The 11,916-nt window shown below is 33.1% G+C and overlaps 1 long non-coding RNA gene and 1 pseudogene across 2 annotated transcripts; both read right to left on the reverse strand.

Annotated features, from left to right (window-relative positions):
- Positions 1-3,153: 3,153 nt before the first annotated feature.
- LOC145058782 (NADPH-dependent aldehyde reductase-like protein, chloroplastic pseudogene) lies at positions 3,154-4,174 on the reverse strand (annotated as a pseudogene).
- A 1,959-nt stretch (positions 4,175-6,133) lies between these two features.
- LOC145058537 (uncharacterized) lies at positions 6,134-8,761 on the reverse strand. 2 transcript variants are annotated; one of them, XR_013686416.1, is made up of 3 exons: positions 7,715-8,760; positions 7,405-7,464; positions 6,134-6,677 (listed from the first exon to the last, which is right to left on the reverse strand). It is a non-coding gene; the product is annotated as an uncharacterized LOC145058537 (long non-coding RNA). The 2 variants fall into 2 exon arrangements; XR_013686415.1 differs by having other exon boundaries at positions 6,134-7,464; positions 7,715-8,761.
- Between the last annotated feature and the right edge of the window lie 3,155 nt (positions 8,762-11,916).

The following is an 11,916-nucleotide window of genomic DNA, read 5'->3' on the forward strand; positions in this document are numbered from 1 at the left end:
AGATTAATTAATGAGAATATAAATTGCAGTTTACTGTTAAATTTGTCAATCATTAAATAATTTTGATCAAAACCAAGGAACAAATTATTTTGAAAAAGAAACCAAAAATGATTTTTGGAAAAATTTCATTAAAAAAAGGTCGAATAAACTCCCCCGAAAGGACCCAAATTAGTCGGAATCAACCATATTTGTTCATATTTACCGTAGCGTGTTGAGTTTTGCAAAAGAATGTCATACGACAACATTGAGGTAGATTTTAGATATTTTTTTGGTCATGCTGATTTTGTCCTATCCAGTAACATGGTCGTCTGATGTGAAAACTGCTTGTAGCAACCTCTTTTAAAAATGATTTTTAGGCTATTTTGAACATACATTTTACTTATTAGAGGATGATTTTAGGGCACTTCTTTGGAAGATTTCATTGATTTCAACTCAACAATATTCCTTTCTTATATTTTAACATTTGGTTGTTAGATTACTTGTTGATTTAGTCTTGATATGTGGCTAAATCACAATAGTTTCAACATTAGGGTTTATTTGAACTTTTGGTTCAAGTACTTATATGAAGTGATTATGTTTGATCTAATGTATTTGTACTGTTTGCTTAATTTATCTTAAACACCATGTTCCAACATTTGTAAGGTTGGTGGGCCTCTGTGTTTATATATATATATATATATATATATATATATATATATATATATATATATATATATATATATATATATATATATATATATATATATATATATATATATATATCATATCCTCCCTTGTGACTAGATGTCCAACTCACTAAAAAACTGCCAAATCATAAAATCAGCATCAAACCTCTTACTATAAATAGTAATTGTGATATTTAAATCATATGGGTTGTGGTGACTTGGTAAGACACATGGAAGATATGACGAATAACTTATTGATTTATGTTTAAATCTAGGGATGTCAATGGGGGCAAACGGGATGGGGGTTACATCCCCCGCTCCCGCCCCCGAAATTCCTCCATTCCCCCGCCCCCGCCTACACCCACGAATTCCCATTATTACCCTTGCCCTTATCCCCGATTGACTTTGGGCTACTTTCATTGAGCTAAAAGAAGTTGTTGTTTGGGCTAAAAGAAACTATTTTTTAAGTAACAAATCGTTGTATATAACAGAATTTTACATGTCACAAATAACTTAAAAACATGTTTTTTTATGAGTTTTTGTATGTCAAGATCATGCTATTGTTTATTATATATATATATATATATATATATATATATATATATATATATATATATATATATATATATATATCATTTATTAATAGGGCCATCAAGGGGGTTTAAGGACGGGACTGCCCAACCCCGAAATTAAAACGTTGCCCCTGTTCCCGCTCCCACCCCCCAATTTGTATTTAAACATATACCTCCATACGGGATGGGAGCACCATGGGAACGGGGTCCCATGGTATTTTTTGACATTTCTATTCAAATCATGACACTACTCAGCCCTTGTGGTCATGGTGGTTCATCTGTAGTGATTCCAGAGCATGGGACAAAGCTTTATGTTTGCAACGGAAGATTAGCCGGTGCGCGAAAATTGGCCCAAAACCATCGTTAAGAAAGTTCCATTTCCAAAAACTTATGTTATTTAAGCATTTTAACAAATTTAATGGTAGAATATACGAAAAAACCTTGATAATTTTTTTAGCAAAATGAAAACTTTGTTACCCTGTTAATCATATTCCTTTTAGTTTTATTTCGTTACTAGCTTTTTCCTACATATCAAATCAAATATAATGAATCGATGATTCATTTGTTAAGGAAAGAAAATAAGATTGTTTTCCAACAAAAAAAAATCAAATTAAATTGACTCATATAGCCATCAAAATTATAGGTTTATCATCATGAGTTACGATTTCGTCAGTTAGACTGCGATCTTATCAAAAGTATAAGTTTTTTATTATTATTATTTTTTATTTTTTTTTGTTGAATTTTACCGATTTGGCATTATGAAAGTGCATATGGCATTTAGGCATCTATAATTTCCTGTATCTTATTTGTAATTCCCTCATTCTTATCCGTGACTTTGTCTCCCCAAATGAGATTATATAATGTTTATTGCATAAGAGTATATAGTAAACACTTGTACAATCTCATTATATAAAAATAGGATTTTTTTTTTCAAACATTAAATACTATTGCTCATCGGTTGGCCCAAAGTTTTAAAAACCGGTTTGAACTAATTGATCGAACCGGTTGGAACGGGAATTGGAAAAGAGAGTTGTTCAAATAGCTTAGTTTTATGTTTATTTCTAAACTGGAATGAATCACTCGGTTTTTACTAATGTTTTGAAATCGGTTTTTTAGTTGAACGAGTATGTAGATAGGTTTCCGGTTCAACCAATTTCCATAATTTTCATATTTATTTATATTTTCCTACACACATAGACATCAACAAGTTTAAATATAAAATATACATAAATACAAGTTGTAGATAAATATAAATACATTAAAAAAACACATAACCATAAATTTTACATTAATCCACGTACATCAACAACAAAAAGTATAATATAGAAACAAAATATAGTTTTATATGAATATAATGACATTAAAAACTTCATAACATTTACCATGTATTTTTATTCAAAAAAACCTAGATATGAAAAAACACTAAAATTTGTTATGCAAATGATTCATTTTCATTTGTTTTTATTTAATTTAACCGGTTCAACTGAGTTTTTATAAAAACCGACCGATTTATTCAAGTTTAAAAATAAACATAAAACCGGTGTTAGTTAAACTTGTGGAAATCTATATATGTTTAGTAAAATAGAAAAAAGAAAATAAAAATTAAAAAAACCAGTTGAATCGACATTCAAACCGATTGAACCGGAAATTAGTCTCTATCTATATCGGTCCAACTAAAAATTCAATTTTTAAAACATTGGTTGGATTCATGGTAAAACGTCCATAAGCCATATCACAGCCCATTAAGTGTTGCTTCTTTCATAGGTTATTGGCTTATGTCTTAATTCTTTTGTTATTTTTTAAAAAGCAATTATATGGTTATACTAAATTATATTTTCTTTTCTTTTAATTATTCCATTGTTCACTCAATTCTGTGGTTTGTTCGATTCCATTGTCATATATTGCACACCAAAAAATACGAAACAAAAATTAATTAATTTTTTTGCAAATTTATATATAAGCATATACGAAATTTGTAATTTGCTGGAAAAATATTTGTAATTTATTCAAAACACTGACCCGAACCCGAACCAACCCGCCACGAAATCTTACAAGAAAAAAGCCCGCGAAAACTCTCTGTTTCACACAAATCCACCATTGACACGAACGATCTGACCGTTTATCCACTCACCGGCGTCACTCGTCAAGAACCCAACCAACGGAGCAACGTCCTCCGGCAACCCCAGTCTACCCAAAGGGTTCTGATCAATTACCATATTCACCATCGCCTCAGTTTTTCCTTCGAAAAACAGATCTGTCGCGATAGGCCCCGGAGCTACACAGTTCGCCGTGATCCTCGTCCCCTTCAGTTCCTTCGCCAGAATCTTCACCATAGCCTCCACCGCAGCTTTAGACGCTGCATACGGCCCGTACCCCGGTCTCAAAGATGCCACCAGTGATGTCGTCAGACAGATAATCCTCCCTCCGCCGCCTTGCTTCAACCTGTTCGCCGCCTCCTTACAACATAAATAAGCGCCTCTGGTGTTCACGGCAAACGTCCTATCGAATTCGTCGAGGGAGGAGTTGGGGATCGAAGAATAGGAGGAGTCAAGAACCCCGGCGGCGTTGACGAGGATATATAAAGGGGAATCGAAGGCGGATTCAGCCGCATCAAAGAGGGCTTTTACTTGAATCGGATCTGATACGTCGGCTTTGAAAGAAACAGCTTGTGGGGATTCAGATTGAGATTTGGAATTAATTTCCGAAACGACTAGATCCGCTTTAGAGGAATTGGAAGTGTAATTGACGACGAGCTTTGCTCCAAGGGATGCTAGGTGGAGGGAGATGGCTTTGCCGATACCGCGAGAGCCGCCGGTGACGATTGCAACCCGGTCCTGCAGTTGGAGGGGCTGAGATTGGGTGGTTTCCGGTGATGAGATTGTGGTGATTTTGCTAGCCATAGGTGTGGTTGAGCCTTGAAGTTTGAGTGGAGAATTGGAAGTTATAACTATTCATTTTAAATAGAAGCACCAGCGCAATGCTGATTGCATCACCGGGATAAAAAGCCTCACTGCTGACGTCAGTTTCATGAATGAATACCTCTGACTCGTCTTGGGCAACATGACTAAACTTGATTTCTAATTGTACCACATTGCTATGTTATTTTAGATCTAAATTGTTGTATTTTTATGTTAATTTAGTAAGAATGTATTTATTTATTTAAGTGTCATGGAGTTAGTTTTTAGGTCATCGTTCGTGAAATCAAGACAACGATGTAAGTTTTCAGGTCGTCATTCGAGAAATCAAGGCAACAAGGCTAGTTTTCAGGTCGTTGTTCGAGAATTCAAGGAAACGGGAGAAATTGAGGAATGACAATTGCATAAGGCTAAGCCGAATGATGTCTTTATCATCCATTTTCTCTTGCCACCTAGGATCCGTATCATTGTTTATCATCTTTTCTTATCAAGAAGTGATGAAATCCATTTTAAAAGTTATAATTTTATTTACCTAGTAAAGTTGTGTATAGGATGAAAGACATCTCGCTCATTAAAACAATATTATACGGTAGATGCGATATAGAGGAAATCTGGTATACCACATAAAGTGGGTCGAGCCCATACATAAAATACATACGCATCAAAACCAAAAATTTGAAAGACTATTCTATATCTTCCGACATGTGGACTATTGCTAATAAAAAAAAAACCCTTGTTTATTTTCCTTACGCGGCTTAGAGAAACTAATCCTATACCGGTCCGGTGGACGGTGGATCAGTGTAATAAAAACAATATTGATTTTACTTTCTTCTGTATCATTCTGTAATTTATTCTCATATTAGCATGGTACAATAACAAATATACCCAATCAAAAAATACATGAATGAAAAAAAAAACATTAAAAGACAATAAAATAAAAGTGATAACAATTGATTAACACACAATTAAATGAACTTAAGTTAAATACAAAAAAAAAAGTGAAAGTTATTGTTTAATTACATCCCAAATTGATTCCTAAATGAGTTCACTTTTCACAAGAAAATAATCAACGTTGTCAAAAAAATCAATATCTAGTCATTATTTTTAATTGCCGGTCCATTATCAGCAGGTTAAGATAATCACAAAAAAACTCAAAGAAAGTAAAAATCATTAACTAACACTATTAACCATAGTATCTTATTTTTCCAAAAAAAAAATTATAAGTTGTTAGATTATAAATATAATATAGCCCAATCAACAACCATCAATAAAAGACAACACTTCAACTCATACACATTCAAAAAAAATATGTGAAAGTCCAAAGCTCGAATAGAAAAAAAATAAAAAAAGTAGAAAGCTATAACTTACAACAACTATAAAGTACATTGTTATTTCTTGCAATTAGCTAAAAAAAGGTGGTTAATTTGAAAGTAAAATGGTGTAATAAACAATTGAATGAGAGTATGTTGTTATTTCTTGCAATAATAACCTTATTAGTTCTCGATAAAGATTTTTTATTGCATCTGTTGTGAATAAAAGACATAAAGTAAAAATGGTCATTTCAATAAAATTTACAGCAAGACTGTTAAATCTGAAGATGCACAAGACCAAAAACAAAATGAAAGAATGAAGTGAACAGTATGTATATACCTTTCTGACTTGTCCTCTTTATTGGTCAAAAAGCCAAACCTACTACTTGGCGAGTAATCGGCATCAAACACAAACAAGTATGTTGTTATTATTGACATGTTGGTCGGGTATTATACTTATATTATTAACACCGTGAAAGACAAAAATGATCAAGTCAATGCTAAAAATACAAATACACATTAAATTTTCACTCTATGTCAAGTCTTTCAACAAAATTCCCAACATCCACATTATAAAGTACTTTGCATGAAAGTAAGGTGCTAATTTCACATAATATAAAATAAGCACATACATGAACTTAAACATATATCCTACTTATAGTTTACCATGATTGCACATATAATAGTCTCAAATTACTGAAGAATAACGGTTCATTCTGAAGTATTACCATGCTTTTATTTCTTACTTAATGGACATACCTAAGTCACGACTATTCACAAATAATCTATACAACAAATTCTGCTTTACATTTTTTTTACAAATTCTAAACTCATTATTGTTATATCTACATCTCAGCTTTTTTAAGAGCAAAGTGTCCATTAATAAACAATTTTTTTCCAAATAAACCCTTCTACTCCAGGTTCATGATCAACATAATTGAATTCCTGTATATATATAGAATAATCATAGATTAAATGAGAGAGAAATTAAAAAAACAAATATAGGTTAAAAAGAAAAGTGTGTTGCTATTATTTGTTAAAAAAAATAAATGGTGAATGGAGATCTACATAGACTTTATTTTGTTAGCCACCTGGAAATCACTAAACTTAATCATTTACTCTGTTATCCCATCATCGTAATATCAATCACCTCTAATTGATTATCCTTGACATGGTAAGTTTTCCAACTACCCAGTCCATATGAAAAAGTTGTCACTGAAAAGAACAAAATTCATTAGTTATTTAATTTACTTTCTGATAGTAATATGTGTGATGGCATATAAATGATGGTCTCATATGATGTCACCCCGGAAGTAAACAATTTTGTAAACTTGTCAATGACAAAATAAATAAAACTTAATGGAATGTAAATATGGTAAAATGCCATCTTTAGAAAGTTGTTGATATTCATGTAATCTTTGGAGATCGAGCTTAAAGTCTTTGATTTTGGATTTTTTTCCCATAAGTAGAGCTTATTTAACACCTAAATAAAACATATTCATTTAGACTTTTTACTTTATATATATTTTTATTTTGTTTTTTTAATTTTCAAGTATCAGAAGGCAACAAAGATTCCTACTTTGCCAGAATATTCTTTCATTACGTTTATGTTATTGTCATAACATAAACAAACTACCACAAGGACTTAGAAGTACATGAATTTGATGACCCACTTATATCTATTATTTTTCTTTTAGAAACCATTTAATATAGTGTTTCCTGGTCTCATGTTCGATTTGTTAAGTAACTTTTATTACTGCAAGGGGAACTACAAAATAGATGATCATTTATGCAAATACAATGAGCATGTATTGAAATCTTGAAATGAGTAAAAAATTTATTTACTTTCACAAACCTTTTATAACCAAAAATTGTTAATAGAAACTCAAACAACTATATAAAAAAAAAAGATAAAAACATAAGGTTAAAGGTTAAAACACACCACAAGCCTTCAACAACTATCTCACAAATAAACTTCTTGCTTATACGATGAAATCAAGACCTGTAAAGTAAGATCCACATGGGTGCAACTATCATTTTCAGATGATGGAAACATTATCCAAATACAAAGAATAATCTTATAAAGTACAAGTTCTTAGTAAGATAAAGATTGAAAATATGATATTGTAAGAAAACGAAATGAGAGTAATATCCTATAATAAACAAACAAATGAAAGTTAGTTTATGTTTCTTGCATTTAGCTCTTAAACAACTAAAACAAATCAATATAGTGAACCAGTAGAAAGACTTACATGTTAAGTATATGGTTAGTTGCCTCAAGAAGTGATATTTTGACCAAATCTTTAACACTTGATACAATCTCACCAAATCCTCATAAACAAAATCATGGATCTCGGCTACAAACTCCACACAAGTAGTTCTATCACCACCAACAACAACAAACTGAAGCATACATATCCAAACCTTAATTCTAGAAAAAATGAAAAATCCAGTTTCACTTGGGCATTTCCATAAATAGTTGGTATGCACTGTCTATGTATTAGAAACAAATAAGAACAAATATGCAAGGAAATCGAGAAATGCCTTGAAACAGAATCCCAAGAGGCCAAATCAAAACCCATATAGATTGTAACAAAAAGTCGATTGTAGAGAATTTATAGAAGAGAGGTTAGAGGAAGAAAAAGACATGAAATTAAGATGTGGAAGATATAGAAAAAGCAAACCTCAATTTAATTCCTTATGCTTTTTTATTTATGTTCCCGAACCTCGCTAGTAAGATCAATAATTTCATGTAGGCTTAGGGACGAGCTAGAACGTGGGAGGAACAATTTATTGAAGGAAATGTACATGTAAAAATCAATCAAATTAGGGGCAAATTCAGTGGGCTTCATAGCTATCTTTGTTGTCGTGAGAAATCGGGGAAAAATGATTTGTGATAGAGTGGGGGAAAGGAGAGCAACAACCGGTCTCTCTCTCTCTCCCTGAATATTTATATGTAGAGTTTGGAGTGATAAAGGGATATGGTTAAAAGAACGTGGTGGAGAGAATTAGAGCACATCGGGTGATGCGGTTATCAGTTTCATGGAGCAAAGACGCAGACAAAGACAGAGAAGTGGAGTTCAAGAAGGATACATTATATGAAGAAGTGGATGGTTGAAGATGTGGTGGGATACATGGCTGCAGTTCTTCAATAAAACTAATTAGCAGTTATTGAGAGAGTGAGGCATGGATGCATGAAGGAGTTGGAAGAAACTAGAAAAAATCCTTGTAAATAGTGAGTTTACACGGATATGATTGAAGATCGGACGACTGCAATACTAACAACGGTTATTCACGCAATGTTGTCAGTAATAATAATAATTTGGCTCCTAGAATGTAGAAACATTTATTTTCTTGGCAATCGGCTCCTAGAAATTGAGTCTAAGTTCATCCATAATACCCACCACTATAGTGGTGAGTGTCACCGTATCACTACATCCTATCATTAAAACCATGGGATACCTATCACTAACACACCACACCACTCCACATCATTTCTTTTAATTAAATTTAATTCAAAAATACATTAAAAATACATATTTTGTTTTTTTAACTAGTTTTTGCATCGAATTAAAATACCACATTACATTAAAAAAAATTACATTACTTAAAAAAAACACAACGTTCAAAAAATAACCTAAAAATATCAAACATAAATAAAAAAACTACTCCATATTCTTATATCTGGTTTGAACAGATTCTTTCATTGTGAGAAATATCTCAAAATCTTCGCCTTTGAGATCATCCGCTTTCATCTTCAAAATCTCCATATCGGTATTTGTTTGAAGCGTCGTTTTTGCCTATTGAAATGATGTTTGCACTTCTATCATTTTTTATTCCACTAGACTCACTATCTCCGCCTTGATTTCTTGTATTTAGACATGTCGATCAAATTTGTCTCCAAATGATCCATAACGCTAGATACCAAAGCCGACGAACACGCTTTTTTTGCTTTATTTATCCCAACGAGTCGACGAAGAGGTTGCTCATCTTTAAGATCTATCGGATCATTGTTGATGGCGATGTGTGTCCACCCGTCCGATTGTTGGGAAGTTGCATCGGGGTCTCTTGAACACTTTGAACCATAAGAGGTTTGTGAAGTTCCTTCGGTTTGCTCTTTCCATTTTGGAGCATCTTTCAAATTGAGTCATGGTTTGAGATATGGAAAATCTTTGCGATTGGCGTTGTTTTTCAAGGCCACGTTAAACACATTGAAATCGTTTGAACCGCTTTTATGTAGGTTGTTGAGGTTGTTGTAAATTCCTTCAAATTCGATATATTTTAGTCTAAAATCGCGCCACTTCGAGCTAATTTGATCAAGATTTCGACTTTCACTTCCCATTAACTCGTAAAACACGGTTCTCACTTTCTCCCAAAAACAATTAAAGGTTTAACTATCTCCTTCAATTGGGTCTCATGAAGCTGATACCCATGGATCTGCTTGTTTTTCTTCTTCCTCTTTTGTCCATGGAACCCTATTGGTTGTATTGGTGGTGAAGGTTGTGTTTTCGACACAAGATTCAGCGAAAGAGGGGGTTGTGAAGGTGGTAGTTATGATTATTGTGGTTATGGTTGGAAAGGTTGTTATTGGTATACGAAATCGGGGTGGAATTGTTGTTGATAGGCTGGGAAAGCTTGAAATTGTTGTTGGAAAAGTTATGTTTGTTGGATAGGGAACTGGTTTGGAGCAAATTCATAAAACCACCTTAAGGTGATTCCATGGTCGGGAATTGGCAGATAGTTGTATCTAATGCAAAAGTGTTATCGGGTTTAAAGTTTCGATGGTTTGGGGGTGGGGGGTATTTTGATTGGGATCCATGGTTTTTGGTTGTAAATAAAGTTGTGTGTAATTGTTTAATAGAGAAAAAAGAAGAATGGTGTAAGAAATGAGGTTATACATTATGGTTTTTATATAGGTAAAATGGTTGTTTTAAAAAAAATGAAAAATGGTCACTGAAACGGCCAGTTAAAGCCTTAAAAGGTCAAGAAGCCCTCATTGGGTGTTGTTTCTCGCCTTCGGTACAACAATCCTCCATGAAAATGTTCGACCACTAATGGTCGGGTTGGTGTGCACGGACCATGACCGTGGCCACGTCAACCATGAATGCCTTCGTGGTCGGTATTGCATAAGGCCTAAGAAACAATCGTTTTAAATCACTTGCACTGAAGAGTGATGAAGAATTGTGCTAACATTAAACTCAAACTAAGTTGTCAAGAGTTTTGAACACTCAGTTCTTTTATCAAATTTATTCAATGAATGAGATGTAATGTAGCATTCAGCTACATTTGTGTTCAAGTATTATGATCATACGATGTACATTGGAAATGTGGAATTGTATTGTGTTTTCTTATTTTTGTTGGATTAGGTGTCTAAGCCCATAACTATAATTGGTATGTACCTGAATTGATAGCAGCACAGTCCTTTTGGGTTGCCCTCAAACCTAGCAACTAGATAAGGAAATTATGAAATGAGAGATATTAGTTTATAAGATTGATAAATTAATATAAATGATTTATTAATATGTTAAAAGATTAATATATTAATTAGAAATCATTATGTTTAATTAATAGTTAGCCAGAAATTAATCATAATTAATTTTGGGTTTAAAAGTATTAATTATAAAGTGCAGGGACTAGTTTGCAATTATCAGATAGTTATGTGGAAGGCTCCAGAACCTCCTTGGAGGGAGGTGGACGAAATATATAGGGGAAACCCTAAGGATTTCGTCCAAGGGGCTTTGGATAAGGCCTTTGGATTAGCTTAGGCCCCAAGCAAAGGAGTATTAGGGTTTTCCCAAAACCCTAGATCTCTCAGCTATATAAGGAGCCTCCCAGTTCCTAAATTCGGCCACTCCTACCTTAGAAGAAACCCTAGGCCGATTTTTGCATACGCTACCCTCTCTCCTTCAAGTTTCCTTCTTGCTAGTTCTTGGGTGTGATTCCATTAGAGGCATTACATTTGTGGTGCTAGGCTTCCAAGAAGATCAAGTTCAAGAGGATTATCAATTGTTTACTATAACAATTGAAAGGAATGTAACTCTTAAACCCTAGTTAGTTATTTTCGAAAATAGCCTCTCTCCTCTAGGGTTCTTGTTTGCAATTCAAAGTTATATGTTCAATAGTTAAAACATAGATCCAACGTAGGTTGCATGTGAACTTAGGAATTGTTTTCTAGTTTATTTGTTTTACCTAAAACCCAACAGTGGTATCAGAGCGATTGGTTTTGTTTAAATTGAATAGCTATAATAGTTGAATTGCAAATTATGGTTTATAGCCATTAAACCCTAAAGGCTAATATTTTGATTTTAGGGTTTTGGTTCATAGGGTTTTCGAAAAACCCTAGCCTCCATGAACCCTAATCGAAATTAGGGTTAAGGTTTTGGAAACCCTAGCCTCCTCCTTTAAAATTTCGAAATTTGCTAGTCCCTTTTAGTTTGTCTTTGTTTTGGATAAT

This window comes from Lactuca serriola, chromosome 6 (genome assembly GCF_051521515.1).
Source record: "Lactuca serriola cultivar US96UC23 chromosome 6, Lser_US96UC23_V15, whole genome shotgun sequence".
Classification (NCBI taxonomy): domain Eukaryota; kingdom Viridiplantae; phylum Streptophyta; class Magnoliopsida; order Asterales; family Asteraceae; genus Lactuca; species Lactuca serriola.